Here is an 8,171-nt window from a genome sequence, read left to right on the forward strand (position 1 = left end):
GAAAGATGTTCAGGTGCAAAAGTATAGAGACAGCGGAGAAAAATGCAGAAAAAGGGCATTTACGGAGGTGATCTACGGACCGTAGGTCCATTGACGGTCCGTAGGTGATGATCGTAGATCAGCAGGCAAGGTATGGATGACAAATCAGGGAAATCTAACCAAGTGTGGAACCACGGTGGCCATTGATGGTCCGTAGATTGATCTACGGACCGTACTGATCGATCCATAAAATGAGACTACGAGGGTTCCAGTACCTGATTTTTGAAGATTCTAAGTGTGGATCTACGGAGGGGATTGACGGGCCATAGATCGATCTACGATCCGTACTGCAAGTCCGTCGTTTGCTTCAGAGAAGCTGATTTTTGGAAGCTGGAATATTTTCTAAGTCCTCGCTGACGAAATGGACTTACGGACCATAGATCCATTGACGGTCTGTAAGTCAATCTCGTGGAATGAAGATGCGTACCTGAACAAACTTTCCTTAAATTGTTTCCCTTTTAATTTAGGATTTGTTTTCTATAAATAGGGCATGTAAACCTCATTTTTGGGGGTTAGACATTATTATTCTAGTTTTACTTTGTGACTTTGGAGATTAATTTGCAACTCTAGCAATTATTGATTTCCTAAGTTCGTTTTGAAGATTTTGGCTTTACAATTCAAGTTAAATTTCTGGGTTTATATTCTCTTTACGTAAGTTCATAAATCCTTCATCTAAAACTATGAATTGTGTTCTTTCTAATATGGGTAACTAAATCCACAACTAGGGTTGTGGGAACCATGAGTGATTCACAAAGTATGAATAGTAAATAAGCAATTTTGGAATAGTGTTTTGCATGCATTGATAATTCTTTTGTTTAGAAGTCTTTTTAACGAGTGCACGCGTTAGAACTCGCCTTGTTGCTACTTGCCGGACCAAGGAGGTAATCAACAAGAAAAGAATTATAAACATAGATTTAGTGTGATACTATCTAATAGGCTAGTGTCGATTGGTGCGAAGTAATAACTAAGCCAAACATCGATTATAATACACTAGGAAAGGATTGTTGTTATTAGGATTACTGCGTTATGAGCTTGTGGGGAACACGTATACCCTAGTTATTTCTCTTATCTTGATAACAACCAAAGTTGAGTTTTGATTACTGATTACTTATTACATTTTTACTATTTGTTTCACACAAACAAACGCCCCCTTTTTATTACCTGTTTCTGGAAGTAATTTGACTAATTGAATATAATTGTTGGTTAAAGTAAAGTCTAAACCATTTTCCTCGTGGGATCGACCCCAACCTACAAGTTGGGTTCTTTATTTGATAACGATCGCTTATACTTCTGAAGGGAGGTGTAATTTGAGTGTATCACTCCTCTAAAACTGAGATGGATGTCGGGACAAGACCCCCAACCTCCTAATGAACTAAAATGATAAATTAATGAAAAAAGGGATCCTCTGGAAGCAAGGAGGCTCACCAATAACTCGAAAGCTCAACTGGATCAACGATGCGCTGGATGTTTGTAACACCCCGTATCCTAGATAAACCAAAATGCAGATTCTGAGAAGTTACAGGTGCAACCCATGATTGCCATCCACGGACCGTAGGTCAGACCACGGCCGGTGCTGGTGGTCCTTGGTTCACCACTGCAACCCCTTCCCAAACCCAGCTCAGAAAATTGGCTAAGTCTCGACCCACGATCCGTAGGTCACACCACGGTCCATCGTCTGTGTCCACGGATCAGCCCCCCTTTACCCGGCCTCTGATGCAAATATTGGCCGACCAGCACGGACCGTCATTTGATCCACGGTCCGTAGGTCTGACCGTAGGTAAGGGTCAGCAGCCAGTTAGATGAAATTGTTATTTGGCTCAACTTCAAATGGCCATAACTCTTAGCACAAAATGAATTATGTGTCCTATGACATATGATATGATAGATAATTGAATCTTCTTTCCAACGTCACCAAGTTTGCTTAAATCCGACCTCCGCGTAAAACATTATGATCATTTTAGTAAAGCCCTGTCGGGTAGACTCGACCTACGACCTCAATCTACGGACCGTAGATTGACCTACTGCCCGTAGGTCCCGTCGGTCGATCAGTTTAATAGCAGTTAAGTCAGGGGTCTTTTGGTCTTTTCCTATTTCGTTGTACCCCTAAGCTACGTTGTTTAGACCCTAAATTATGAGGTTTTAGTCAGTTTAAGCCTAGAAACATAACTAGAACTTACCTAAGTCAAATCATTAATCAAAACTTAGAAAATTAGAGCGTAAGAGGAGAAGAGAAGTCAAGAACCCTAGTTCAAGAACACAACAAGGTTCCATCAGTTCCAGTCCCAAAATCTAAAGATTTCTCCGTGGAATTCATCACCAAGTATGTGGGTTACTTTCACCCATTAGGTCCCTAGTTTTCAGTCTTGATTCCCTTATTATGACTGGACCTAGGGTTTCTTGAATGTTAGAATTATTGGGTTCCTAGTTGTTAGAATGATCTAAATCAGATTAGTATGTTAATATTCAGTTTATTGCATGAATTCCAGAACCCTGGCTATGTATTTCTTTAGTTCTTGAATTACACATGCTAGGTCACATATTTCAGTTATTCAGTTATACATCCCTCAGTTATTAATGCATCAATCTCAGTTTTATTGTTGCATTCTCAGATTGCATGTTCAGTTTGAGATATCCAGTAACTTATAGAAATTCAGTCATAATGTGTTCATTACTTAATCCATTGGGAGTAGCATAATACCGAGTTGGACTAGGGTTCAGCGTACCCAAATAGTCCCTGAACTACTAGCCACGTAGGTTGTAAGTCCATCTGTAGGCATCATTTCAGTGATCATACTAGCATGCCTCTATACCTCTGGCAGGGTATATTGGGTCCTCTTAATGGGGCGTATACATCAGACTCCACATTTAGCTCATGTGGTTTTATTGTCGGTTATTAGGACCTCCCACATTTCAATCTGATTCTATTGCATTGACCATTTATTAGTATATCCAGTATTCAGTTTCAGCATGTTATAAATTGGTCACTGCATTCAGTTATCTCATCATTCAATATATATATCATGTTCAAATTATATCATTGCTTATTTGCTTTGTTCAGTTATATGTTATTTCAGTTGTATTCTATCCTGCATGCACAGTACCTTTCAAGTACTAACGCATACTATGTGCTACATCTTCTCGTGATGTAGGTTCAGGTTCTCAACATCTAGTTCACTCTTAGATCGGTTCCTGAAAATCAGTGGTGAGTCCTCATTCTCCGAGGATAATAGTCATGAGTTTCTTTTCAGTATTTTTAGTCAATCAGTTTCAATTTTGCTAGACTTAGTTGGGGCCTGTCCCAGCATTTCTTGTCAGTAGAGGCTATTTTCAGACATAGTTAGATTCAGCTTGGTATTGAGTTAATATCTTCCTTGTGTTAAACTCATCAGTTTTCATATATCTCAGTTATAGTATATGGGTATTCCCCATCTTTTCATTTTGTTTATGATTATAGCTTCCGCACAGTTTCTATTATTTAGTTTATATTTAGTATGCTCATAATCATGCCACCGGGGTTAGCTTGGGATCACTAGTGGTCCTAGGTCCCGTGTCAGCGTCTCGGGGGTAGCTCGGGGAGTGAAAAACTTGGTATTAGAGCACTAGGTTTAAGTGTACTAGGATGTCTGAAAAGCCGCACTAAGTAAAATTATTTTCACGGGTGTGAAGTGCACCACATCTAATGAGAGGGAGGCTACAAAGTGTTTTAGGAAATTTTCAATTTCTTGTGACTCTTATCGTGTGTAAGGTATGATCTAAATTCCATTCTAACTCGACGTTCTACATTTTAGTCATCATGCCTCCTCGTAGAGATAATGCCAGGAATGTGAATGTCAGGAACGCAAACGCAGCTCCTCCAGTCCCTGATCAAGAAGTGCCGAATGTAGAGTTCAGGAATGCCATTCAGATGTTGGCTCAGCGTGTGGCCAACCAGAACAATCAGCGGGCTCCATTTTTGGTAAATGCCAATGTTGAGTTAACTACAGCCAGGGTGCGAGACTTTGCTAGGATGAATCCGCTAAAGTTCTTAGGATCGCAAGTTGGAGAAGATCCCCAAAACTTCATTGATGAGGTCAAGAAGATCATTGAAGAGATGCAGGTAAATGGAATGATCGGGTTGAGTTAGCATCTTACCAACTTAAGGATGTGGCTCATAGCTGGTATACTCAGTGGAAGGAGAACAAGGGTACAGATGTAGCTCCTATTACTTGGGATTGTTTCAGCGAGCTCTTTGTGGACAGGTTTTCCCCATAGAGTTGAGAGAAGCAAATGCCCAGGAATTTATGAACTTAAGGCAGGGTAACATGACTATCCAAGAGTATGGGCTCAAGTTTAACCAATTCTCTAGGTATGCTCCTCACATGGTTGCTGACTCCAGAGCTCAGATGAATAACTTTCTTTATGGGGTGTCAGACTTAGTGAAAACAGAGTGCAGGAATGTTATGTTGTTGGGAGACATGAACATCTTTAGGCTCATGACTCATGCTCAGTAGGTTGAGGGTGATAAGCTTAGGGAACAGGCTAAGGAGACTAAGAAAGCAAGAACGGGTAACTACGAGTATTCCCAAAAGAAATCGGGTGGTGGAAATCGCTTGCAGTTTTAGTAGAAGTCTTCGACTCCAGCCCCTTCATCAGCTAGTGTTCAATCCCCCAGGTTTCGTAACGATTAGAAAGGTAGGGCGTTAGTGTCTAAGTCTCAAGGTAGTGTTTCAAGCACCAAAACTTACCCAACATGCCCGAAATGTAAGAAGAGCCATTCAGGCGAGTGCCTTGCATGTAAGGAAGGATGTTTTGGGTGTGGTCAGTCTGATAATAGATAGAAGGATTGTCCTTCTAGACAGGGTCAAGGAGGAAATAATGGTAGAGCTCAGTCTACAACTTCAGCAGCACCAACAGGTTTCCCGACTCAGTAGGGTAGCTCATCTGGTACAGGTGGCAGACAGCGCCAAAACAGGTTGTATGCTCTTCAGGCTCGTCAAGATCAGGAAGATTCTCCTGATGTAGTCGCTGGTACGTTATGAATCTTTGATCTTGATGTTTATGCATTGTTAGATCTAGGGGTTACTTTGTCTTTTGTAACTCCTTACATAGCAGTCCAATTCAATGTTAGCCCAGAAACTCTTTTAGAACCATTCTCAGTCTCTACTCCTGTCGGTGACCCAGTTATAGCTAGACGGGTATACAGAAATTGCCCTGTCACAGTCTCTCAGAAGGTCACCTCAGCTGATCTTGTAGAGTTCGAAATGCTAGACTTCGATATCATTCTAGGAATGGATTGGTTACATTCATGTTATGCCTCAGTCGATTGTAGAACTAGGATTGTTCATTTTCAGTTTCCAGACGAACCAATCTTAGAATGGAAGGGTAGTAGCTTAGCGCCTATAGGTCAATTCATTTCTTACCTTAAGGCCATAAAGATTATCTCTAAGGGTTATCTCTTTCATCTAGTTTGGTTTAAGGATTCTAGCTCCAAAACTCCAACTCTTAAGTCAGTTCTAGTGGTTAATGAGTTTCCAGAAGTGTTTCCAGATGATCTTCCCGGAGTTCCTCCCGAAAGGGAAATCGACTTTGGAATTGATCTCCTTCTAGATACCCAGCCTATCTCTATTCCTCCTTACAAAATGGCTCCAGTTGAGCTTAAGGAATTGAAGGAGCAGTTGAAAGACCTTTTAGATAAGGGCTTCATCAGACCTAGTATTTCACCATGGGGTGCACCAGTGTTGTTCGTGAAGAAGAAAGATGGTTCTCTCAGAATGTGCATTGACTATAGGCAATTGAACAAAGTCACAATCAAGAATAAGTATCCCATCCCCAAGATTGATGACTTGTTCGATCAACTTCAGGGTGCTAGTCATTTCTCAAAGATAGACCTCAGATCAGGTTATCATCAGCTTAGAGTCAGAGATAGTGACATTCCGAAGACAGCCTTCAAAACTTGGTATGGTCATTACGAATTTGTAGTTATGTCATTTGGACTAACCAATTCTTCTGTAGCTTTCATGGATTTGATGAACAGTGTAACAAGCAGTACTTAGACTTGTTCGTTATCATCTTTATTGGTGATATCCTCATTTACTCTAGGAATGATGAAGAACATGCGAGTCATTTGAGAGTTGTTCTGCAAACTCTCAAAGATTGCCAGTTATTTGCAAAATTTAACAAGTGTGAGTTTTGGTTACAATCAATTGCTTTCCTTGGGCATATTGTGTCTAGTGAAGGAATTCTAGTAGATTCCTAGAAGATAAAAGTACTGAAACAATGGCCCAGACCTACCTCTGCTACAAATAATAGAAGTTTCTTAGGTCTAACGGGCTATTACAAACGGTTCTTGGAAATATTTTCATCCATAGCCTTACCATTGACTAGGTTGACTCAGAAGATGGTCAAGTTTCGATGTTCAGATGATTGTGAGAAAAGCTTCACAGAACTGAAAACTAAATTGACTACAACTCTTGTCTTGACTCTACCAGAGGGTTCAGATGGTTATGTGATCTATTGTAATGCATCCAGGGTTGGCCTAGGTTATGTATTGATGCAGCGAGGTAAGGTTATAGCTTATGCTTCCAAACCGCTTAAGGTGCATGAGAAGAATTATCTGACTCATGACCTCGAGCTTGCAGTAGTGGTGTTTGCACTCAAGATTTGGAGACACTACTTGTATGGTGTTCATGTACATGTGTTCACAGACCATAAGAGCCTCCAATATGTATTCACCCAGAAAGAGTTGAATCTTTTCCAGAGAAGGTGGCTTGAGTTCCTAAAACATTATGATATGAGCATGCATTACCATCCAGGTAGGGAAAATGTAGTAGTAGATGCTCTTAGCAGATTATCCATGGGTAGTGTAGCAAATGTTGAGGAAGAAAGAAGAGAGCTAGCAAAGGATGTTCACAGACTTGCTGGCCTAGGAGTTAGTCTTATGAGCATATCAGATGGTGGTGTAACGGTTCAGAATGGGGCAGAATCTTCTTTGGTAGTAGAGGTTAAGGAAAAGAAAGACAGTGATCCAATCTTGCTTGAACTTAAGGGTGTAGTCCACAATCAAAGAGTGGAGGTTTTCTCCTAAGGCGGAGATGGTGTGCTTCACTGCCAGGGTCGATTATGTGTTCCTAATGTGGGTGAGTTGAGACAACATATCATTGCAGAGGCCCATAACTCTAGATAGTCTATCCATCCAGGCGCCACTAAGATGTACCGCGATCTGCGGGAAGTCTATTGGTGGAATGGTGTGAAAAGAGATATAACAGACTTTGTGGCTAAGTGGCTCAATTGCCAGCAAGTCAATGTAGAACATCATAAACTAGGAGGCATGAATCAACAGATTGACATTCCTACTTGGAAGTGTGAAGTGATCAGAATGGACCTCATCACAGGTTTACCTCGTACTCGCATATAGCATGACTCCATTTGGGTGATTGTTGATAGGGTTACTAAGTTTTTCGATTTTGGCATTCAAGACTACAGATTCAGTGGAGGATTACGCCCAAGCTTTACCATTAATAATATTGTGAGGTTGCATGGGGTTCCTTTGTCTATCATCTCAGATAGAGGTCCTCAGTTTACCTCTCATTTTTGGAAGTCATTTCAGAAGGTCTTGGTACTCAGGTTAACCTTAGCACACATTTCATCCACAGACGGATGGTCAGGCAGAGCGTACCATTCAGACCTTAGAGGACATGTTGAGAGCTTGTGTGATCGACTTCAAGGGTAGTTGGGATGATCACCTTCCTCTTATTGAGTTCGCCTACAACAATAGTTACCATTCCAGCATTCAGATGGCCCCTTATGAGGCATTGTATGGGCGTAGATGTAGATCTCCAGTTGGTTGGTTTGAAGTAGGTGAAGCAGCCTTGATAGGACCAGATTCGGTCCTTGATGCTATGGAGAAAGTGCAACTCATTAGAGATAGACTTAAGACTGCTCAGAGTCGCCAGAAGTCTTATGCAGATGTGAGAAGAAGGGAACTAGAGTTCCAAGTTGATGATTGGGTTTTCCTAAAAGTGTCACCTATGAAGGGGTGATGAGATTTGGCAAGAAAGGGAAGCTCAGTCCCAGATATGTAGGCCCTTACCGGATCTTGAAAAGGATTGGTAAAGTGGCTTATGAGTTAGAGTTGCCAGCAGACTTAGCAGCAG

Source organism: Solanum verrucosum, unplaced genomic scaffold, assembly GCF_900185275.1.
Source record: "Solanum verrucosum unplaced genomic scaffold, falcon-dt-bn FXZP01000052.1, whole genome shotgun sequence".
Lineage (NCBI taxonomy): Eukaryota > Viridiplantae > Streptophyta > Magnoliopsida > Solanales > Solanaceae > Solanum > Solanum verrucosum.